This window comes from Arachis stenosperma, chromosome 1, assembly GCF_014773155.1.
Source record: "Arachis stenosperma cultivar V10309 chromosome 1, arast.V10309.gnm1.PFL2, whole genome shotgun sequence".
In the NCBI taxonomy this organism is placed as follows: Eukaryota; Viridiplantae; Streptophyta; class Magnoliopsida; order Fabales; family Fabaceae; genus Arachis; species Arachis stenosperma.
In genome coordinates, this window is record NC_080377.1 from 82,265,672 (window position 1) to 82,291,821 (window position 26,150).

Consider the following 26,150-nt stretch of genomic DNA (forward strand, 5'->3'; position numbering starts at 1 on the left):
TTCAACGCCAGAATGGTGCTCTGTTCTGGCGTTGAACGCCGGCCAGATGCACCTTCTGGGCGTTGAACGCCAGCCCGTGCGTCCCCAGGGTGAAAAATTTTTTTTCTTCTGTTTTTGACTCTGTTTTTAATTTTTTTTTTATTTTTTCGTGACTCCTCATGATCATGTACCTAATGAAACACAAAAATAACAAAGAAACAAAATAAAATAGAATTAGATAAATAAAATTGGGTTGCCTCCCAACAAGCGCTTCTTTAATGTCAATAGCTTGACAGTGGCTCTCATGGAGCCACATGGTGATCAGGTCAATTTAAGTGTGGTATTCCCAACACCAAACTTAGAGTTTGGATATGGGGTTTGGACACCAAACTTAGAGTTTGGTTGTGGCCTCACAACACCAAACTTAGAGTTTGACTGTGGAGGCTCTTCTTCTTGACTCTGAACTGAGAGAAGCTCTTCATGCTTACTCTCTTTTGTCACAGAGGGATGGCCATGTGCTTTAAACACAAGGTAGTCCCCATTCAATTGAAGGACTAACTCACCTCTGTTGACATCTATCACAGCTCCTGCTGTGGCTAGGAAAGGTCTTCCTAGAATGATGCATTCATCATCTTTCTTCCTAGTGTCTAGGATTATGAAATCAGTAGGGATGTAAAGGCCTTCAACCTTTACTAGCACGTCCTCCACCATTCCATAAGCTTGCCTCATTGACTTATCTGCCAATTGTAATGAGAACAAAGCAGGTTGTACCTCAATGATCCCCAGCTTCTCTATTACAGAGAGTGGCATAAGATTTATCCCTGACCCCAGATCACATAGAGCTTTTTCAAAGCTCATGGTGCCAATGGTACAAGGTATTAAGAACTTGCCAGGATCTTGTTTCTTTTGAGGTAGAGTTCTCTGAATCCAAGTATCTAGTTCACTAATGAGCAAGGGAGGTTTACTTTCCCAAGTCTCATTACCAAACAGCTTGGCATTCAGCTTCATGATAGCTCCTAAGTATTGAGCAACTTGCTCTCCAGTTACATCTTCATCCTCTTCAGAGGATGAATATTCTTCAGAGCTCATGAATGGCAGAAGGAGATTCATTGGAATCTCTATGGTCTCTGTATGAGCCTCAGATTCCTCTGGATCCTTAATAGGAAACTCCTTCTGGCTTGAGGGACGTCCCAGGAGGTCTTCCTCACTAGGATTTTCGTCCTCCTCCTCCCTTGTGCATTCGGCCATGTTGATCACATCAATGACCTTGCACTCTCCTTTTGGATTCTCTTCTGTATTGCTTGGGAGAGTACTGGGAGGAGTTTCAATAACTTTCTTACTCAGCTGACCCACTTGTGCCTCCAAATTTCTAATGGAGGATCTGGTTTCATTCATGAAACTGAAAGTGGCCTTTGACAGATCAGAGACTATATTGGCTAAATTAGAAGTATTTTGTTCAGAGTTCTCTGTCTGTTGCTGAGAAGATGATGGATATGGCTTGCTAATGTTCAGCCTATTGCGTCCACCATTGTTAAAACCTTGTTGAGGTTTTTGTTGATCCTTCCAGGAGAAATTTGGATGATTTCTCCATGATGAGTTATAGGTGTTTCCATAGGGTTCACCTAAGTAGTTAACCTCTGCCATGGCAGGGTTCTCAGGATCATAAGCTTCTTCAGAAGCTACCTCTCTAGTACTGTTGGATGCATGTTGCAATCCATTCAGATTTTGAGAGATTATGTTGACCTGTTGAGTCAACATTTTGTTCTGAGCCAATATGGCATTCAGAGCATCAATTTCAAGAACTCCTTTCTTCTGAGGTACCCCATTGTTCACGGAATTCCTCTCAGAGGTATACATGAACTGGTTGTTTGCAACCATGTCAATGAGTTCTTGAGCCTCTTCAGGCGTTTTCTTCAGGTGAATAGATCCACCTGCAGAATGGTCCAATGACATTTTCAAAAATTCAGAGAGACCATAATAGAATATGTCTAATATGGTCCATTCTGAAAACATGTCAGATGGACATCTCTTGGTCAGCTGCTTGTATCTTTCCCAAGCTTCATAGAGGGATTCACCATCTTTTTGTTTGAAGGTTTGAACATCCACTCTCAGCTTGCTCAGCTTTTGAGGAGGAAAGAACTTATCTAAGAATGCAGTGACAAGCTTATCCCATGAGTCCAGGCTATCCTTGGGTTGTGAATCCAACCATACTCTAGCTCTGTCTCTTACAGCAAAAGGGAAAAGCAAGAGTCTGTAGACTTCAGGATTAACTCCATTTGTCTTTACAGTGTCACAGATCTGCAAGAACTCAGTTAAAAACTGATAGGGATCTTCAGATGGAAGTCCATAAAACTTGCAGTTTTGTTGCATTAAAGCAACTAGTTGAGGCTTAAGCTCAAAGTTATTGGCTCCAATGGTAGGAATGGAGATTCTTCTTCCATCAAACTTGGATGTTGGTTTTGTGAAGTCACCAAGCATTCTCCTTGCATTATTATTATTATTTTCGGCCATCTCCTTCTCTTGTTCGAAAATTTCTGAAAGGTTATTTCTGGATTGTTGTAATTTAGCTTCTTTTAATTTTCTCTTCAGAGTCCTTTCAGGTTCTGGATCAATTTCAACAAGAGTGCCTTTATCCCTGTTCCTGCTCATATGAAAGAGAAGAAAACAAGAAAAGAAAAAGGAATCCTCTATGTCACAGTATAGAGATTCCTTTATGTTAGTAGAAGAAGAAAGGGGTAGAAGAAGAGGGGGAGACAAAGAATGTAATGTAATGGAAGAAACACAACTGTGAGGATGGCAGAGATGTGAGATGAGATGTTAGGATATGAATGAAGAGAGGTGAAGAGAAGTGTTAGTAATTAAATAATTAAATAGAAGAAGAAAAGAGAAGAGAAAATTCGAAAATAATTTTGAAAAGGAGTTAGTGATTTTCGAAATTTAGAAATAAAATATAATTAAAATTAAAACATGAAACAATTAATTAATTAAAAATAATTTTTGAAAAAGAAAGAGATATTTTCGAAAATAGAAGAGGGAGAATTAGTTAGGTAGTTTTGAAAGAGATAAGAAACAAACAAAAAGTTAGTTAGTTTGATTGAAAAAGATTTGAAATCAAATTTGAAAAAGATAAGAAGATAAGAAGTTAGATAAGATATTTTGAAATCAAATTTTGAAAAAAAGATAAAATTTTTGAAAAATATCAAATAAAAGATAAAAAGATTTAGTTCAAGAAATTTTGAAATTATTTACTTCACTAACAAGAAACTACAAGATAAGATTCTAGAACTTAAAGATTGAACCTTTCTTAACAAGAAAGTAACAAATTTCAAATTTTTGAACCAATCACATTAATTATTAGTGAATTTTCGAAAATTACACATAAAGATAAGAAAAAGATTTTGAAAACATTTTGAACAAGATTTTTGAAATTTTCGAAAAATAATAAAAAAAATTGAGAAAGATATGATTTTTGAAAAAGATTTTGAAAAGATAAGATTTTTAAAATTGAAATTTTGACTTGACTTGTAAGAAACAACTAATTTTGAAAATTTTTGACCAAGTCAACCCAAAATTTCGAAATTTTGGAGGGAAATAAGGAAAAGATATTTTTGATTTTTGAATTTTTAAAGGAAAACACAAAAATGACCCAAAACATGAAAATTTTGGATCAATACACAAGATGCATGCAAGAATGCTATGAATATCAAGATGAACACCAAGAACACTTTGAAGATCATGATGAACATCAAGAACATAATTTTGAAAAATTTTTGATGCAAAGAAAACATGCAAGACACCAAACTTAGAAATTTTTAATGCATGGAAAATATGAATGCAAAAATGCACATGAAAAACAACAAACAATACAAAACAAGAAAACATCAAGATCAAACAAGAGGACTTATCAAGAACAACTTGAAGATCATGAAGAACACTATGAATGTATGAGATTTTTCGAAAAAATGCAAGAAAAATTTTTAAAGCATGCAATTGACACCAAACTTAAAAATTAACACAAGACTCAAACAAGAAACACAAAATATTTTTGATTTTTATGATTTTCTAATTTTGTTTTTTTGTATTTTTATTTAATATTTTCGAAAAATAATGTGAAGAAAAACGAAAATTTAAAAGAAAAATTTTGAAAAAGATTTTTGAAAAGAAAATTACCTAATCTGAGCAACAAGATGAACCGTCAGTTGTCCATACTCGAACAATCCCCGGCAACGGCGCCAAAAACTTGGTGGACGAAATTGTGATCACTTGTTATTTGTTTATAAAGGATGTATACTCTTATGGCACTGTTTATTTTCTTCACAACTCCGTTCAACTAACCAGCAAGTGTACTGGGTCGTCCAAGTAATAACCTTACGTGAGTAAGGGTCGAATCCACAGAGATTGTTGGTATGAAGCAAGCTATGGTCACCTTGCAAATCTCAGTTAGGCGAATTGAACATTTGTAATAGTGATAATTGGATTGTTCTAATAAAAAGGAATAATAAAAGGGATAGAGATACTTATGCAGATTCATTGGTAGGAATTTCAGATAAGCGGAATGAAGATGCTGTAGAGCTCTCGGACGCCTGCTATCCCATTGCTTCTACTCAATCCTTCTTACTCCTCTCCATGGCAAGCTTTGTATAGGGGTTCACTATCAACTGTGGCTACTTTCATTCCTCTCGGGGAAATAACCTGCACGGCTGTCACTCGCACAGCTAACCAGTCTGGAGGCATCACCCATGGTTGATAGCTACATCCCATCCTCGCAGTGAAAGCTATGCACGCACTCTGTCACAGTACGGCCAATCACCGGTTGGTTCCCGCTCCTACTGGAATAGAATCCCTCTTTTGCGTTTGTCACTAACGCCCAGCAGGTTAAAGTTTGAAGCACGTCACAGTCATTCATGAACGGAATCCTACTCGGAATACCACAGACAAGGTGAGACTTTCCGGATTCCCAGGATCCTACTCGGAACACCACAGACAAGGTTGGACTTTCCGGATCCAGACAAATGCCGCCATCTATCTAGCTTATACCACGAAGATTCTGTTGGGGAATCTAAGAGATACACATTCAAGCCTTGTTGCATGTAGAACGGAAGTGGTTGTCAATCACGCGCGTTCATCAGTGAGAATAATAATGAGGGTTATCTAACTCATCATCATTCATCATGTTCTTGAGTACGAATGAATATCTTGGAATAAGAATAAGATAGAGAATTGAATAAAAGAAAATAGAACTTCATTAATCTTTGAGGTACAGCAGAGCTCCACACCCTTAATCTATGGTGTGCAGAAACTCCACCGTTGAAAATACATAAGTAAAAGAAGGTTCAGGCATGGCCGAATGGCCAGCCCCCTAAACGTGATCACAGGATAGAAAATACCATCCAGGATGTCTAATACAATAGTAGGAGGTCCTATATATACTAGACTAGCTACTAGGGTTTACATGAGTAAGTAATTGATGCATAAATCCACTTCCGGGCCCACTTGGTGTATGCTTGGGCTGAGCTTGATCTATCCACGAGCTGAGGCTTCTCTTGGAGTTGAATTTCGAGTTGTGATGTGCTTTGGGCGTTCAACTCCGGATTATGACGTTTTTCTGGCGTTTAACTCCAGAAAGGAGCGTGTACTTGGCGTTCAACGCCAGTTTGCGTCGTCATTCTTCGAATAAAGTATGGACTATTATATATTGCTGGAAAGCCCTGGATGTCTACTTTCCAACGCCGTTGAGAGCGCGCCATTTGGAATTCTGTAGCTCCAGAAAATCCATTTCGAGTGCAGGGAGGTCAGATTCCAACAGCATCAGCAGTCCTTTTGTCAGCCTTTTTCAGAGTTTTGCTCAAATCCCTCAATTTCAGTCAGAATTTACCTGAAATCACAGAAAAACACACAAACTCATAGTAAAGTCCAGAAATGTGAATTTAACATAAAAACTAATGAAAACATCCCTAAAAGTACCTTAAACTTACTAAAAACTATATAAAAACAATGCCAAAAAGCGTATGAATTATCCGCTCATCAGTGGTTCTTCTTGGTAAGGTGGTGGTGTGTATTGAGGTGGTTCTTGGGAGTAGTAATCTTGGAATTGTGGTTCCATGTATGGCTCATATGGTTCAAAAGGAGGTTGGTATGGTGGGTAAGGATCATGGTCATATGGAGGTGTTTGTTGATAATAGGCTTGTGAGTGTGGTTGAGGCTCATGTTGAGGATATGACTCATAGGCATATGGTGGTGGTTCTTGAAAGTCACAAGGAGATTCACCATAGCCATTGGATTGATATGCATCATAGAATGGCTCTTCTTCATAGTGCCATTGGTGGAGGTTGTTGCCATGAAGATTGATCATATGCATATGGCTCCTCCCACCTTTGAGTGTCCCATCCTTGATACATATCCTCATTGAAGCTCTCATCACCTACAATATAATTAGAACCAAACTCATAGCCAAAGTGAGAATTCATAATGGAAAAGCAAAATAAAACTAACAAAAATTAAGAAAGAAACAAAACATAAACCTATTCACATTATTCACATATGTACAATAACCAATAACATAAAACCATTGCACATCCCCGGCAACGGCGCCATTTTGATGATTGGATTTTTTGACGGTTTAGAATTTCACTAATAAAATCTCGTTGTAAAGTATAGTTTCTAAACCAAACAATAATCCTTTCATACAAAAAGTTGTTTGTCACTAGTACAAACCCCTAAAATTTATAAACCGAAGTATTCAAACCTCGGGTCGTTCTCCCTAGGAATTACAATAAAGTGTCTTGTTATTGGTTGTGAGTTATTTTGGGGTTTTGATAAGAAGCATGAAAGATAAATGGCAAGAAGGTAAACTAAGGCCTAAAAGGTCTTGGCAAGGGTTGGTGGTCAAGGCTCTCTATCCTAATCAGTAACCACAATATGAGAATTGGCAAGGATTAATCTCATTAAATCATCCTCTAACTAGTAGTAAAGGAAAGTCAAATGAGCTATATCAATCCTAGTCCATAAGTCCTAACTCTCCACTAATTCAATTTGTGAGAACTAGAGTAAATGGCTCCCAATCATCAATTACTTGGACATTAGTAACTCAAGAGTTCCTAAGTTACCTTTTCGAGCCAAGAGTATAAAATTCTACTCTAAAATCCAACCAAGCATTTCATCAAACACTTGGAAGGCATAAAGGAAAGAATAGTAAAATTGCAAGAAAAGAATCTAACAACAATTATTGAGATGAATTAACAACAACAAATCAAGGAAATCACAATTATCATGAATTACCTCAAATTGCATTATTGAAAGAAAACAAAGGAACAACAATCTATCCAAAACAAGATGAAGAATTACAATTATTAAAGCACACAACTAGAAAGAGGAAGAGGAGAAGATTAAGATTTGATAAAGGAGAAGTGAATTAAAGCATGAATTAAACCTAGATCTAAGAAGAGAGATTAACCCAAACCTAATCCTATTTCTAGAGAGAAGTGAGAGCTTTTCTCTCTAAAACTAACTCTAAACTAATCCTAATTATGCTATATGATATATTGATTGATTGATTGATGCCTTCCCCTCAATCCTTGATCCTTTTATTCCTTTCTATCAGTAATTGGCGCCAAAATGGGTTCAGAAACCCTTCCAAATCGCCAGGAACGTGTTGCTTTAATGAAGTCATGTGTGGGCTTCGACGCGTGCGCGTCCCTGGCCGATTCTGCAATGTGCGCGCGGGCGCCTTGTGCGCGTGCGCATGCTTGGCCGAGATCAATTCTTTGTCTTTTGTGCTTCTCTCCACTTGCATGCTTCCTTCCTTGCTCCTTTGATCCATGTCTAGCCTATTTCAACCTGAGATTACTAGCAAACACATCAAGGCATCTTATGGAATCAAAGAGGAATTAAAATTCATCAAAACAAGGCTTAAAAGGCATGTTTTTACACTTAAGCACAAATACGGGAGAGATTACAAAACCATGCTGATTCATAGGTTAAATGCGAGAAAAGGTCATCAAAATACTCTAAATTCAATACATGATAAACCCTAAAAATGGGGTTTATCAGATGCCTTTTTAGGAACCTATTCCTTTGAGATAGACGGCCGAGCAGTGAGCTTCAATCTGAATGAAGCTTTGAAGCATCCTCCGGAAGATCATTTCGTATTCCAGTGCGACATTATTGATGAAACTGTCGCTGCAGTTCAGCAGGAGGAAATAGAAGAGAAGCACATGGAGCAAGGTCCAAGTGTGGGGACATCCTCTGAACAAAATGGGTATGCCTTGCCATTATCACTAGCTCCAGAAGGTCCAGAGCCTAGCCATAAGTAGAAATTGGAATTAAAGCCCCTTCCTTCACACCTCAAGTATGCTTACCTTGAGGATAAACAGAAGTTCCCAGTTATCATTGCAAGGGAGCTCACTTCCAAATAGGAAGAACAACTGCTTAGTGTGTTGAGGAAGCATAAGAAAGCAATTGGGTGGAGCTTGGCGGATATAGTAGGTGTTCATACCCTGACCGAGCTCTCCAAACTCGGTAAAGCTGATAGAAGGCCCGACCTCGACCCAAGGCCCACGTTCGAGGTCGGACCTCGGACAAACAGGCCAAAGAAAGGCCCACCAGAAGGAACTAAGCCCAAAACCTAAAGGCCGAAAGGGCCTGGGAAAGGCGGTTCCGCAAAGATAGAGATGAATCTCCCAAAAGATAAGATAAGATAAGAATATCTTATCCAGGGACGATCGCAGCCAACTACTATAAATACACTGGAGCACCCAGGTATAAGGCATACTCTAATTCTACTTGATATCTGCTTGGACCCATGCTAACTTAAGCATCGGAGTGTCATTGCAGGTACAACCCCCCGCCGTTCAGCACAACCAGCTCGGGTCACAGACCCCCCACCTCGGGCCTTGCCAGAAGACCGAGCTACACGTTTCAGGTAACCCTCGGAACATTGGCGCCGTTGCCGGGGACCTGGAAGTCATCCCTTTACCATGGCGGACGACCCTCCCAACAATAACCACGCTACATCAGAACAAGAAGAGGAAGTTGACACCGGAGAACGGCCGGACAGCCCTCTATCACCACGCACTCCAGGAGGAAACAAACAGAATCGCCCAAAGACATCACCCCCAGACAAAGATCCACAAAATCCCGAAAGAGAAAAAAGTTCGGAGATTCTGGAAACAGTTCGGGCACAACAAAGCCGGCTGAGACAACTCGAAGAGGACGTAAAGAAGCAGAAGGAAACTGAACAGGATCTGAGAAGGGAAGCTCGCAAACGCAGAGAATTGGAAGAAAAACTGCGGAAGATAGAGGCCAACCTAAAAGATCGGACGGAACACGGCACCACTCCCGAAAGCAACCATGATCCCTTCACACAAGAGATCATGAAAGAGAAGGTACCGCGAAACTTCAAACCACCAGATATGGACCTCTACGACGGCACCACCGATCCAAGTCATCACCTCAGCAATTTCAGAAGCAGAATGTACTTAGTCGACGCCTCCGACGCGATTCGATGCAAAGCCTTCCCCACCACTCTCACTAAGTCAGCCATGAAGTGGTTCGACAACCTGCCACCAGGATCAATCTCCAGCTTTGAAGACCTGACCAAAAAATTCTTAACAAGGTTCTCTATTCAAAAGGACAAGGCAAAACATGCCCCCAGCCTACTCGGGATCAAACAAGGCAACCAAGAAACTCTCAGAGAGTACATGGAGCGATTCAACAAGGCCTGCCTGGACATACAACACTTGCCCACGGAAGCAGCCATCATGGGACTAGCAAACGGCCTAAAAGAAGGACCGTTTAGCCAATCCCTATCCAAAAGATACCCGACCTCCTTATACGAAGTACAAGAACGGGCAGGAAAGTATATCAACATGGAAGAAACCTCCCAGCTGAGAGACTCTTCCAGGAAGGAGTCAACCTACCCGCCCCGAGATCGAGATCGGGAACAGAAAAGAAAGAAGAATCCAACTCGGACAAGCCACGAAAATACCACAGCTACACTCCCCTCCGAGTCTCCCTGGTAGACGTCTACAGAGAAGTATGCCACACCGAGAAGATCCCACCACCCAAACCTCTGAAGCACAAGAGAGCAGGAAGAGATCGGTCCGAGTACTGCGAATATCACAGACTCTACGGCCACTCTACTAACGACTGCCACGACTTAAAAAATGTTATAGAAAAGCTAGCCAGAGAGGGAAAACTCGACAGATACATAGCTGAGAAAGGAGAAGAAACCAGAAAGAGAAGACGGGGAGATAACGAAGATCGGACCGAGCAAACACGAACCCCGCGAACTCCTGAAAGGCACATACACATGATAAACGGAGGTTTCGCAGGGGGAGGGACATCCAAATCCTCACGGAAGAGACACCTCAAAGAAGTCTACCATGTCCGAGAAGACAGCCCCTTACCCGAGTTACCTACTATCTCATTTACCCGAGAAGATGCTCTTGGAATAATACCCGGACACGACGACCCTATGGTGATCACCATCATCCTAGCCAACGCCAACTTACATCGAACCCTGATCGACCAAGGAAGCTCAGCAGATATCCTGTTCAAAGCAGCCTTCGACAAGCTCGGACTCGAAGAAAAAGAGCTAAAAGCCTATCCCACTGACCTGTTTGGACTAGGAGATACCCCGATCCGCCCCTTGGGATACATCTCATTACACACTACCTTTGGAAAAGGCGAGCAAACCAAAACACTAAGCATCGACTACATTGTAGTCGACGTCACTTCAGCATACAATGCCCTCATCGGACGACCAACCCTAAACAACTAGCGGCTATAGTCTCGACCCCACACCTCTGTATGAAGTTCCCTACCGCAAAGGGAATCGCTACCCTAAAAGGCAACCAAAAACTAGCACGACGATGCTACAACGAAAGCCTGAGCCTAAAAGGGAAAGAGGTCAACACAATAGAACTCGGGCGAGTCCAAGCCCGAGAAGATCTTCGGCCGCAACCAGAAGGAGAGACCGAAAAGATCCAGATCGAGAACACACCCGAGAAAGTAACAAACATAGGGGCAAACCTCGAAGCAGGCCTAAAGGAGGAACTCACAACCCTCTTAAGGGAGAATTCCGACCTCTTCGCCTGGAAAGCCTCCGACATACCAGGCATAAGCCCCGACCTGATGTGCCATAAGCTATCAGTATACCCGGGATCCCGACCTGTCCAACAAAGACGCAGGAAGCTCGGGCCCGAACGCATGCAAGCAATAGAAGAACAAGTGCAAGCGCTACTAGATGCAGGGTTCATTAGGGAAGTAAAGTACCCCCTATGGCTCGCAAATGTGGTCCTAGTAAAGAAGCCCAATGGAAAATGGAGGATGTGCGTCGACTACACGGATCTCAACAAAGCCTGCCCCAAAGATCCATATCCACTACCGAACATCGACGCCTTAGTCGATGCCGCTTCGGGCTACAGATACCTCTCCTTCATGGATGCATACTCGGGATACAATCAAATCCCGATGTATGGACCCGACCAAGAAAAGACCTCGTTCATAACCCCAAGGGCAAACTACTGCTACGTAGTAATGCCCTTCGGGCTAAAGAACGCAGGGGCAACCTACCAGAGGCTAATGAACAAAGTGTTCTCAGAACACATCGGGCTACAGCTAGAGGTGTACGTCGACGACATGCTAGTAAAGACACAAGAAGACAGAAACTTGGTCGCCGACCTCAGCAGTATCTTCGACACCCTCCGGAAACACAACATGAGACTTAACCCGACAAAGTGCACCTTCGCCGCAGAAGCCGGGAAGTTCTTAGGCTTCATGCTGACTCAGAGAGGCATCGAAGCAAACCCGGACAAATGCCAAGCAATACTCAATATGAAAAGCCCGACGTGTGTCAAAGAAGTACAACAACTAAATGGGAGACTAGCCGCCCTATCAAGATTCTTAGCAGGATCAGCGATAAGATCACTCCCTCTCTACTCACTCCTAAAGAAAGGGAAACCCTTCTCTTGGACCCCGGAATGCGAAAAGGCCTTCCAAGAATTCAAGGAATTCCTCGGGCAGCCACCAATCTTAACCCGACCTCTAAAAGGGGAAGAGCTCGTACTATACCTGTCGGTCGGACATCGGGCAGTCGCCTCGGCACTAATACGAGAAAATGAGGAGGGGCAACACCCCATATACTTCGTAAGCAAAGCACTACAAGGGGCCGAATTAAACTATCAGAAAATAGAGAAATTCGCCTATGCACTAGTGTTCACAGCTCGGAGACTCCGCCCCTACTTTCAAGCCCACACCATCAAAGTCCGGACAAACCAACCCATGAGACACATCCTACAAAAGACAGACATGGCAGGACGAATCCTACAATGGGCGGTGGAATTGTCCGAGTTCGACCTCCACTATGAAGCCCGGACCGCCATAAAATCTCAATACCTAGCCGACTTCGTCGCAGAATACACTGAGACCCCGGGAACCCCACTCTCATGGAATCTGTATGTCGACGGATCCTCAAACAAAACAGGAAGCGGGGCCGGTGTTATACTCGAAAGCGATCAAGGAACACGGATTGAGCTATCCCTAAAATTCGAGTTCCAGGCCTCAAATAACCAAGCCGAATACGAAGCCCTACTAGCGGGACTAAAACTAGCCGAAGAGGTCAGAGCAAAGAGGATCACGATCTTCAGCGACTCCCAGGTCGTCACATCACAAGTAAATGGAAGCTACCAGGCCAAAGACCCTACTATGAAAAAATACCTAGACCAAACACAGGCGCAATTACGACACTTCCCGGAAATACAAATCCAGCACATACCCCGGGAGCAAAATGCCCGGGCAGACGCCCTCTCAAAACTTGCTAGCACCAAGCCCGGAGGGAACAACAGAAGTCTCCTCCAAGAAACTCTACAATCCCCCTCCGTGTTAAGGGAGGAAGAAATACTAAATATATCCGGGCAACAACAAGGATGGATAACCCCCATACTCAACTATCTGAAATCGGGAACTCTCCCCGCCGAAAGAAAAGAAGCTAAAAGGCTTACAAAAGACGCTGATGAGCGGATAATTTGTATGCTTTTTGGCATTGTTTTTAGTATGTTTTTAGTATCTTTTAGTTAGTTTTTAGTATATTTTTATTAGTTTTTAATTAAAATTCACTTTTCTGGACTTTACTATGAGTTTGTGTGTTTTTCTGTGATTTCAGGTATTTTCTGACTGAAATTGAGGGTCCTGAGCAAAAATCTGATCCAGAGACAGAAAAGGACTGCAGATGCTGTTGGATTCTGACCTCCCTGCACTCGAAGTGGATTTTCTGGAGCTACAGAAGCCCAATTGGCGCGCTCTCAACGGCATTGGAAAGTAGACATCCTGGGCTTTCCAGCAATATATAATAGTCCATACTTTGTCCAAGATTTGATGGCCCAAACCCGCGTAGCAATCCGGCCTCAGAAATTCCAGCGTTAAACGCCGGAACTGGATTAAAAGTTGGAGTTAAACGCCCAAACTGGCATGAGAACTGGCGTTTAACTCCAGAAAATGTCTCTACACATAAAAGCTTCAATGCTCAGCCCAAGCACACACCAAGTGGGCCCGGAAGTGGATTTTTCTGTCATTTACTCATTTCTGTAAACCTTAGGATACTAGTTTACTACTTATAGGACCTTTTGACATTGTAATCAGAACCTTATGACCTCATAACATTTTGTACACGTTTCTTCCACAGTATGAGCCTCTAAACCCCATGGTTGGGGGTGAGGAGCTCTGCTGTGTCTTGATGGATTAATGCAATTACTACTGTTTCTTATTCAATCATGCTTGCTTCCGTTCTAAGATAACACTTGTTCTTAATCCGGATGAATGTGATGATCCGTGACAATCATCATCATTCTCAACTATGAACATATGCCTGACAACCACCTCTGTTCTATCTTAGATTGAGTAGTTATCTCTTGGGTTCTTTAATCGGAATCTTCGTGGTATAGGCAGGACCTGATGGCAGCATTCAAGAGAATCCGGAAGGTCTAAACCTTGTCTGTGGTATTCTGAGTAGGATTCAATGATTGAATGACTGTGATGTGCTTCAAACCTGTAACCTACTGGGCGTTAGTGACAGACGCAAAAGAGTGATTCTATTCCAGTAGGGGAGGGAACCAAACCGGTGATTGGCGGCACTGTGACAGAGTGCTTTGCATTAGCTTTCACTGCGCGGATGGGAGGTAGCTGCTGACAACAGTGAGACCCTACACGAGCTTGCCATGGAAGGAGACATGCGTGTTTGATGAAGAAGACAGTAGGAAAGCAGAGATTCAGAAGATGGAGCATCTCCAAACCTCAACCCATTCTCCATTACTGCAGTACAAGTAACCATTACATGTTCTTTTGCTTTTTACAATCAATCCTGATAATTTCTGATATCCTGACTAAGATTTACAAAATAACCATAGCTTGCTTCAAGCCGACAATCTCCGTGGGATCGACCCTTGCTCACGCAAGGTATTACTTGGACGACCCAGTGCACTTGCTGGTTAGTTGTGCGGGATTGCAAAAGTGTTATTGCAATTTCGTGCACCAAGTTTTTGGCGCCGTTGCCGGGGATTGTTCGAGTTTGGACAACTAACGGTTTATTTTGTTGCTTAGATTAGGACTTTTTATTTTTGTTGGTTTAGAGTCTTTTTAGTTGAGTCTAGTTTCATATTCTAAGTTTGGTGTCATTTGCATGCTTTTGTTTTTCTTTTAATTTTCGATTTTTTCTTGCATGTTCTCAGTCCCTTTTTGATTCATAAAAGTTCTAAGTTTGGTGTCCTCTTTGTGTTTTTCTCTTAAAAATTTTCGAAAATTTTGTGTTTGATTTTCTAAAATTTTAAGTTTGGTGTCTTTTTGTGTTTTTCTCTTTCCTCTTTTTAAAAATCAAATCTTTTTCATAAAAATTTTTCAATCATATCTTCTTAATTGCTGTTTTCAAAATCTTTTTCTTTACTAATTGATTCAGTTCTCAATTTGCTCTGATCTTATTTTATTTTTGATTTTCGAAATTTTATTTTATTTTTCTTTTATCTTATTTTATTTTATTTTAATTTTCTTTTTTTTCGGCTATTTCAAAAAAAAAAAAATAAAAAAAAAACAAGATTTATCTCTTTGCACTTATTATCATTTCCCTTTTGTCCATGATGGACTTAAGCGGAATTAATCAGTCCAAGAGGACTCTGGGGTCTTATGCCAACCCCAGTACAGCTGCATATGGGAGTAGCATCTGTGTACCTCCCATCAAAGCAAGCAGCTTTGAGCTAAATCCTCAACTCATTATCATAGTGCAGCAAAATTGCCAGTATTCCGGTCTTCCAGAGGAAGAACCTACTGAGTTTCTGGCACAGTTTTTACAAATTGCTGACACAATACATGATAAAGAGGTAGATCAGGATGTCTACAGACTGTTACTGTTTCCATTTGCTGTAAAAGATCAAGCAAAAAGGTGGTTAAATAACCAACCTACAGCAAGCATAAAGACATGGAAACAGTTATCAGAAAAATTCCTGAATCATTTTTACCCTCCAAAAAGGATGACACAGCTAAGGCTGGACATCCAAGGCTTTAAACAAAAGGATAGTGAATCCCTTTATGATGCCTGGGAGAGGTATAGAGGTATGCTAAGGAAATGTCCCTCTGAAATGTTTTCAGAGTGGGTCCAGTTAGACATTTTCTACTATGGGCTTACAGAAAAAGCTCAGATGTCTTTAGACCACTCAGCTGGTGGATCTATACACATGAGGAAGACAATTGAAGAAGCTCAAGAGCTTATAGACATTGTTGCTAGAAACCAATACTTGTATTCTGGCAAGGAATTCGTTCCACAGGAAGAGGTCATGGCAGTAGTCAATGATCCTAATCCTCAAGAACGGATGAATGAGCTTAATCAACAATTGCTCCTGATGACAGAACAGTTAGCAGAATTTAAAGAAATGCTCCATGATACTAAGGTTGCTAACAAGAGCATAGAACTGCAGTTGAATCAAGCAAAACAGCAAATATCTAAACAAATAACAGAAGAATGTCAAGCAGTTCAACTGAGGAGTGGGAAAACACTGAATGCCACTGCTCAAAAGAGCAAGAAGTCAATTAAGGAACAGTTGACAGAGGATGACCAAACCACTGTTCAAAATCCCTCTGAGGACAGTAAGAGCCCAGAGAGGAACATTATTGGCGTTCAAACGCCAGAACAGGGAGGAAAGCTGGCGTTAAACGCCCATTCCCTGCCCAGTTCTGGCGTTCAAACGCCAGAAAAGGGGGAGAAGTTGGCGTTTAACGCCCAAACCTCATCCACTCCTGGCGTTCAAACGCCCAAGGAGAATCAGGCACCTGAGAGTCCTGATGATTATCCCCCTAACAAGGCCTCTTCAACCATTTCTGTAAGGAATAAACCTGCAGCATCTAAGGTTGAAGAATATCAAGCCAAGATGCCTTATCCTCAGAAACTCCGCAAAGCGGAACAGGATAAGCAATTTGCCCGCTTTGCAGACTATCTAAGGACTCTTGAAATAAAGATTCCTTTTGCAGAGGCACTTGAGCAAATACCTTCTTATGCTAAGTTCATGAAAGAGATCTTAAGTCATAAGAAGGATTGGAGAGAAACTGAAAAAGTGTTTCTCACTGAAGAATGCAGTGCAGTCATTCTAAAAAGCTTACCAGAAAAGCTTCAAGATCCTGGAAGCTTTCTGATACCATGTACATTGGAAGGCACTTACACCAAGGTAGCCTTATGTGACCTTGGAGCAAGTATTAACTTAATACCTGCATCCACTATCAGAAAGCTTGGGTTGATTGGAGAAGTCAAACCAACCAGGATATGCCTCCAACTTGCTGATGGCTCCATTAAACACCCATCAGGCATAATAGAGGACATGATTGTCAAAGTTGGGCCATTTGCCTTCCCAACTGACTTTGTGGTGCTGGAAATGGAGGAGCATAAAAATGCAACTCTCATTCTAGGAAGACCTTTCCTAGCAACTGGACGAACTCTCATTGATGTACAAAAGGGGGAAGTAACCTTGAGAGTCAATGAGGATGAGTTCAAGTTGAATGCTGTAAAAGCTATGCAGCATCCAGACACACCAGAGGACTGCATGGACGCTGACATTATTGACTCTCTGGTAGAAGAGATCAATAAGGCTGAAAGCCTAGAATCAGAGCTTGAGAACATCTTCAAAGATGCTCAAACTGATCAGGAAGAGCCAGAGGAGGCAAAGGAATTTTCGAAAATTCCTCAGGAGGAGAATAAGCCTCCTAAGCCTGAACTCAAACCACTACCATCATCCCTGAAATATGCATTTCTGGGAGAGAGTGACACTTTTCCAGTGATTATAAGCTCTGCCTTAAATTCACAGGAAGAGGAAGCACTGATTAAAGTGCTAAGGACACACAAGACAGCTCTTGGGTGGTCCATAAGTGATCTTAAGGGCATTAGCCCAGCTAGATGCATGCACAAGATCCTGTTAGAGGATAATGCCAAACCAGTGGTCCAACCACAGAGGAGGCTAAATCCTGCCATGAAGGAGGTGGTGCAGAAAGAGGTCACTAAATTACTAGAGGCTGGGATTATTTATCCTATTTCTGATAGCCCCTGGGTGAGCCCTGTCCAAGTTGTTCCCAAAAAGGGAGGAATGACAGTGGTTCATAATGAAAAAAATGAACTGGTCCCTACAAGGACAGTCACAGGGTGGCGTATGTGTATTGACTACAGAAGGCTCAATACAGCCACCAGAAAGGATCATTTTCCTTTACCATTCATAGACCAAATGCTAGAAAGACTAGCTGGTCATGACTATTACTGCTTTTTGGATGGCTATTCAGGCTATAACCAAATTGCAGTGGATCCCCAGGACCAAGAGAAAACAGCATTCACCTGCCCTTCAGGCGTGTTTGCCTACAGGAGGATGCCTTTTGGTCTGTGCAATGCACCTGCAACCTTTCAGAGGTGCATGCTCTCTATCTTCTCAGATATGGTAGAGAAATTTCTGGAAGTCTTCATGGATGACTTTTCAGTATATGGAGACTCATTTAGCTCCTGTCTTAACCACCTATCACTTGTCCTGAAAAGATGCCAAGAGACTAACCTGGTTTTAAACTGGGAGAAATGTCACTTTATGGTGACTGAAGGAATTGTCCTTGGGCACAAAATTTCAAGCAGGGGAATAGAGGTGGATAAGGCAAAGGTAGAGGTAATTGAAAAATTACCACCACCTGCCAATGTTAAGGCAATCAGAAGCTTTCTGGGGCATGCAGGATTCTACAGAAGGTTTATCAAGGATTTTTCGAAAATTGCTAAACCTCTGAGTAACCTGTTAGCTGCTGACACACCATTTGTGTTTGACACACAGTGTCTGCAGGCATTTGAGACCCTGAAAGCTAAGCTGGTCACAGCACCAGTCATCTCTGCACCAGATTGGGCATTACCATTTGAATTAATGTGTGATGCCAGTGATCATGCCATTGGTGCAGTGTTGGGACAGAGGCATAACAAACTTCTGCATGTCATTTATTATGCGAGCCGTGTTCTAAATGATGCACAGAAGAATTACACAACCACAGAAAAAGAATTACTTGCAGTGGTTTATGCCATTGACAAGTTTAGATCCTACCTAGTGGGATCCAAAGTGATTGTGTACACTGACCATGCTGCTCTTAAATACTTACTCACAAAGCAGGATTCAAAACCCAGGCTTATCAGATGGGTGTTGCTTCTGCAAGAGTTTGATATAGAAATAAGAGACAGAAAAGGGACAGAGAACCAAGTGGCAGATCATCTGTCCAGAATAGAGCCAGTAGCTGGGGCGTCCCTCCCTTCTACTGAGATCTCTGAGACCTTCCCAGATGAGCAACTCTTTGCCATTCAGGAAGCTCCATGGTTTGCAGACATTGCAAATTATAAAGCTGTGAGGTTCATACCCAAGGAGTACAGTTATGTGCAAAGAAAGAAACTAATTTCAGATGCCAAGTACTACCTTTGGGATGAACCATATCTCTTTAAGAGATGTGCTGACGGAGTGATCCGCAGGTGTATACCCAGAGAGGAAGCACGAAGGATCCTATGGCACTGCCATGGATCACAGTATGGAGGACACTTTGGAAGTGAGCGAACAGCCACTAAAGTTCTCCAGTGCGGCTTCTACTGGCCTACTCTCTATAAAGATTCCCGAGAGTTTGTGCGTAACTGTGACAGTTGCCAAAGAGCTGGTAACCTGCCTCATGGATATGCCATGCCTCAACAAGGGATATTAGAGATAGAGCTGTTTGATGTATGGGGAATTGACTTCATGGGGCCATTCCCACCATCATACTCAAACACTTACATTCTGGTGGCAGTGGACTATGTATCTAAGTGGGTAGAAGCAATTGCTACACCCACTAATGATACCAAAACCGTGCTGAAATTCCTCCAGAAAAACATTTTCAGCAGGTTTGGCATCCCTAGAGTACTAATCAGTGATGGGGGTACTCATTTCTGCAATAAACAGCTATACTCTGCTATGGTTAGATATGGAATCAGCCATAAAGTGGCAACTCCGTATCATCCACAGACAAATGGGCAAGCTGAAGTCTCTAACAGAGAGCTAAAAAGAATCCTGGAACGGACTGTGATGTCCCGAAGAAAGGATTGGGCAAAGAGCTTGGATGATGCTCTGTGGGCATACAGAACAGCATTCAAGACTCCTATAGGGACCTCCCCATACCAATTGGTGTATGGAAAGGCCTGTCATTTGCCTGTGGAACTGGAACATAAAGCCTACTGGGCAACCAGATTCCTAAACATGGATGCACAGTTAGCTGGTGAAAAAAGATTGCTCCAGCTAAATGAGCTAGAAGAGTTCAGACTCAATGCCTTTGAAAATGCTAAGATCTATAAGGAAAAGGCAAAGAAGTGGCACGACAAGAGATTGTCAACCAGAGTTTTTGAGCCAGGACAAAAAGTTCTCCTCTTCAACTCTAGGCTCAGACTGTTTCCAGGAAAACTCAAATCCCGTTGGAGGGGTCCATATGTGATTACAAAAGTGTCACCATATGGGTATGTTGAGCTTCAGGATATTGATTCTGACAGTAAGTTCATTGTTAATGGACAGAGGATCAAACACTATCTTGAAGGAAATTTTGAGCAGGAATGCTCAGAACTGAGACTTGAGTGATTCTCAGTGAAAGTCCAGCTAAAGACAGTAAAGAAGCGCTTGCTGGGAGGCAACCCAGTCATTAGGAAGTTGTATGATTAGTTCTTACAGAGGCAAGTATCAAAAATGAAGGAATTCACAGAGTTACAGAAGGATTCAGCTCAAAAAGCAGAGAAAATGAGCTTACTGGCGAAAAAACGCCAGTAAGGGGCATTTTTGGCGTTAAACGCCAGAATGGGCACCATTCTGGGCGTTTAACGCCAGTAATGGTACCATTCTGGGCGTTAAACGCCAGAATGGGCACCATTCTGGGCGTTTAACGCCAGGTGTGCAGCATCACTGGGCGTTCAGAAAAACGCCCAGTGAGGAAGGTTTTCTGGCGTTTAACGCCAGCCAGGGTACCTGGCTGGGCGTTAAACGCCCAAAAGGGGCAACAAATGGGCGTTAAACGCCAGAATGGGTGCCATTCTGGGCGTTTAACGCCAGCTTGGTGGGGGGACCACATTTTTGTTTTCAACTCAGATTTTTTCAAACTTTCCTTTTCTCACCCATACTTTTCTACAAAATCACACTTCAACCATTCATCATTCACTTTCAAATCTTCAAAAATCAAAAACCATTCTTCAAATCTATTTCAAAATAATCTCAAATCTTCTTCAAAAACTCACCCTTTTCTCAAATATTTTTCATATCTTTTCAAATTTCCTTTCAAATCTCTCTTTTGTTTTCGAAAATCTTTCCCCCCACTCTATAAATGAACGTTCCTCACCCCTCCTTCCTCACAGCATTCGAATTTTCTCTCCCTCTCTCTCTCTTCTCTTCTTTCTTTTCTTTTTGCTTGAGGACAAGCAAAACCTCTAAGTTTGGTGTGCTTTTCCGTGATCACTAAGCCAAGATTCATCAATATCATGGCTCCCAAGGGAAAACAAATCAACTCAAGAGGAAAGAAAGAGACTAATCCAAAGAATCTTTGGAATGAAGAGAAGTTCTTAACCAAAGAACATGAAGACCATTATCACAAAATAATGGGTCTGAGGTCAGTGATCCCGGAAGTTAAATTTGATCTGAAAGAAGATGAATATCCGGAGATCCAAGAGCAAATTCGAAACAGAGGTTGGGAAGTTCTGACCAATCCTGAGACAAAGGTTGGAAGGAACATGGTTCAGGAATTCTACTCAAATCTGTGGCTCACAGATAAGCAAAGAATGACTGGAACCGCTTTTCCTACCCACAGAACCATGGTCAGAGGGAAAGTTATGTACTTCCATCTGGACAAAATAAGAGAAATCTTCAAGTTACCTCAACTACAAGATGATCCTGATTCCTTCAATAGGAGGATGGTGAGAGTAGATAAGGGGTTGGATCAAGTTCTAGAGGACATATGCCTCCCTGGAACTAAGTGGATAACCAATTCTAAGGGTGTCCCAAACCAACTCAAGAGGGGAGACCTCAAGCCAATTGCAAGAGGTTGGCTAGACTTTATTGGGCGTTCCATATTGCCCACTAGCAACCGTTCTGAGGTAACCATCAAGAGAGCAGTGATGATTCACTGCATTATGCTTGGAAAAGCAGTGGAGGTGCATCATGTGATTGCTTGTGAGATCTACACAATTGCAAATAAGAATTCCACTGAAGCCAAATTGGCCTACCCAAGCTTAATCTCCTTGCTCTGCAAAGAGGCTGGGGTAAAAATGGGAGTAGATGAGTTCATACCCATTGAACATCCAATCACCAAGAAGTCAATGGAAGGACAAGTGCAAGACAACTCTATCAAGAGGAGGACGCGTGAGTTCCTCCCTGAATTCCCTGAAATTGGCTACTGGGCCAGCCTAGAAGCATCCATCAACAAGCTGCAAGAGACTATGGAGCAACTGAAGGAAGAACAGCAGAATCAGAACTGCATGATCTGCAAATTGCTGAAGGAACAAGAGAAGCAGGGGCGTGATATCAAGGAACTGAAGCGCCAAAAGCTCTCCTCTCAAGCTGGGGGAGCATCCACTTCTCAAAATCAAGGTTGTTGAGTCCTAACTCTGTGAAAACCTCTATCATTAGGAGCCTCTGTTTTTTTTCGTTTTTATTATTATCCTTTTTCCTTTATTTTTAGTCTCATCTTACATCTATATTTGAGTCTTGTTCTTAATTAATAAAATTAATAAAGTTTATGCCTTAAAGCTATGAATGTCCTATGAATCCATCACCTCTCTTAAAAGAAAAATGCTTTAATCACAAAAGAACAAGAAGTACAGGATTCCGAAATTTATCTCTGAAACTAGTTGAATTAGTTTGATGTGGTGGCAATACTTTTTGTTTTCTGAATGAATGCTTGAACAGTGCATATGTCTTTTGAATTTGTTGTTTTAAGAATGTTAAAATTGTTGGCTCTTGAAAGAATGAGGAGAAAGAGAACTGTTATTGAGGATCTGAAAAATCATCAAATTGATTCTTGAAGCAAGAAAAGCAGTGAAAAAAAAAAAATATATTTCGAAAAAAAAAAGAGAAAGAAGAAAAAAAAAAGAGAAAAAGAAAAGAAAAAAAAAAAGAAGGAAATAAAGTTGTGATCCAAGGCAACAAGAGTGTGCTTAAGAACCCTGGACACCTCTAATTGGGGACTTTAGCAAAGCTGAGTCACAATCTAAGAAGGTTCACCCAATTATGTGTCTGTGGCATGTATGTATCCGGTGGTAATACTGGAAGACAGAGTGCTTTGGGCCACAGCCAAGACTCATACATTAGCTATGTTCAAGAATCAATATACTTAACTAGGAGAATCAATAACACTATCTGAGTTCTGAGTTCTTATAGATGCCAATCATTCTGAACTTCAAAGGATAGAGTGAGATGCCAAAACTGTTCGGAGGCAAAAAGCAACTAGTTCCGCTCATCTAATTGGAGCTATGTTTCTTTGATATTTTGGAGTCTATAGTATATTCTCTTCTTTTTATCCTATTTTGATTCTCAGTTGCTTGGGGACAAGCAACAATTTAAGTTTGGTGTTGTGATGAGCGGATAATTTGTATGCTTTTTGGCATTGTTTTTAGTATGTTTTTAGTATCTTTTAGTTAGTTTTTAGTATATTTTTATTAGTTTTTAATTAAAATTCACTTTTCTGGACTTTACTATGAGTTTGTGTGTTTTTCTGTGATTTCAGGTATTTTCTGACTGAAATTGAGGGTCCTGAGCAAAAATCTGATCCAGAGACAGAAAAGGACTGCAGATGCTGTTGGATTCTGACCTCCCTGCACTCGAAGTGGATTTTCTGGAGCTACAGAAGCCCAATTGGCGCGCTCTCAACGGCATTGGAAAGTAGACATCCTGGGCTTTCCAGCAATATATAATAGTCCATACTTTGTCCAAGATTTGATGGCCCAAACCCGCGTAGCAATCCGGCCTCAGAAATTCCAGCGTTAAACGCCGGAACTGGATTAAAAGTTGGAGTTAAACGCCCAAACTGGCATGAGAACTGGCGTTTAACTCCAGAAAATGTCTCTACACATAAAAGCTTCAATGCTCAGCCCAAGCACACACCAAGTGGGCCCGGAAGTGGATTTTTCTGTCATTTACTCATTTCTGTAAACCTTAGGATACTAGTTTACTACTTATAGGACCTTTTGACATTGTAATCAGAACCTTATGACCTCATAACATTTTGTACACGTTTCTTCCACAGTATGAGCCTCTAAACCCCATGGTTGGGGGTGAGGAGCTCTGCTGTGTCTTGATGGATTAATGCAATTACTACTGTTTCTTATTCAATCATGCTTGCTTCCGTTCTAAGATAACACTTGTTCTTAATCCGGATGAATGTGATGATCCGTGACAATCATCATCATTCTCAACTATGAACATATGCCTGACAACCACCTCTGTTCTATCTTAGATTGAGTAGTTATCTCTTGGGTTCTTTAATCGGAATCTTCGTGGTATAGGCAGGACCTGATGGCAGCATTCAAGAGAATCCGGAAGGTCTAAACCTTGTCTGTGGTATTCTGAGTAGGATTCAATGATTGAATGACTGTGATGTGCTTCAAACCTGTAACCTACTGGGCGTTAGTGACAGACGCAAAAGAGTGATTCTATTCCAGTAGGGGAGGGAACCAAACCGGTGATTGGCGGCACTGTGACAGAGTGCTTTGCATTAGCTTTCACTGCGCGGATGGGAGGTAGCTGCTGACAACAGTGAGACCCTACACGAGCTTGCCATGGAAGGAGACATGCGTGTTTGATGAAGAAGACAGTAGGAAAGCAGAGATTCAGAAGATGGAGCATCTCCAAACCTCAACCCATTCTCCATTACTGCAGTACAAGTAACCATTACATGTTCTTTTGCTTTTTACAATCAATCCTGATAATTTCTGATATCCTGACTAAGATTTACAAAATAACCATAGCTTGCTTCAAGCCGACAATCTCCGTGGGATCGACCCTTGCTCACGCAAGGTATTACTTGGACGACCCAGTGCACTTGCTGGTTAGTTGTGCGGGATTGCAAAAGTGTTATTGCAATTTCGTGCACCAGACGCCCAGAACTACACGTTAATCCACGACGTATTATACAGAAGAGGATTCTCAAACCCCCTCCTGAGGTGCGTCCCGACCACAGAAACAAAGAGCGTCCTCGAAGAAGTCCACAAAGGCATGTGTGGGAACCATCTCGGAGCCCGGGCCCTGTCCAAGAAAATAGTCAGAGCCGGGTTCTACTGGCCGACCTTGCAAAGAGACGCGGCAGAGTTTGTGAAAATATGCCCCCCCTGCCAAAAACACGCCAACTTTCACAAAGCACCGCCCGAAGACCTCATAAGCATCACCGCACCATGGCCCTTCGCAAAGTGGGGACTCGACCTACTCGGCCCATTCCCACAAGGACCGGGGCAAGTCAAGTACCTCATAGTAGGGGTCGACTACTTCACAAAGTGGATCGAGGCTGAACCCTTAGCCACTATTACGGCTCAGAAAAGCCGTAAATTCCTATACAAAAACATTGTCACGAGGTTCGGAGTCCCCTACTCCATCACAACAGACAATGGAACACAGTTCACAGACACAAGTTTTCAGAACTTGGTGGCCGAGCTAAAAATCAAACAGCAGTTCACATCGGTCGAACACCCGCAAGCCAATGGACAAGCAGAGGCCGCAAATAAAGTCATCTTGGCCGGGTTAAAACGAAGACTCCAAGAGGCCAAAGGGGCATGGGCCGATGAACTCCCCCAGGTATTATGGGCATATCGGACAACCCCGCACTCTACAACAGGAGAATCCCCATTCCGACTAGCCTACGGAATGGAGGCAATGATTCCCGTCGAAATAGACGAAGGATCACCCAGAACCATCTTCTACAACGAAGGAGGCAACCCTCAGGCACAAAGGGAAGAACTCGACCTCCTACCCGAGGTCCGAGAAAGAGCCCGAATCAGAGAAGAAGTCTTAAAACGACGAACGGCCCTCAGATATAACCGAAAGGTGATAAAACGAAGCTTCTCCACTCACGACCTGATTTTAATCCGAAACGACATCGGAACACAAAAATCGGGAGAAGGAAAGCTAGCCGCAAATTGGAAAGGGCCCTACAAAGTAACAGAAGTTTTAGGGACAGGCTACTACAAGATATCCGACCTAGAAGGCAATGAGTTGCCCAGAACCTGGCACGCCTGTAACCTAAGACGATACTACAGCTAGAAAAACTTAACCCGAGGTGTACTCTTTTTCCCCACGAGGGTTTTTTAATGAGACACCCGTTAAGTAGGACACCCGGCCTAGTCAAAAGGGTAAACACTTTGTACATATTCTTCTTTTTAGTACTAATCAAATTTCTTTATTTTCTCTTTCTCGTTATAAAGCATATCCTAAAAAGTACCCCACCAAGGCGCATTAATTTATGCTCGGCAAAACGCAAAAAATCATTTGCCAAAGGCCATACGAGGTCGGCAAAGATGAAGCGACGAGGTTCAAATTAATGTGAGAAGTTATAAAAGTAACTCTGAAATGGCTCAAAAAGCCAAATAGAAAAGAAGTTACAAAATAACTTAAAAAAGGCCGACCAAACAACGAAGTCGGACCTGACCA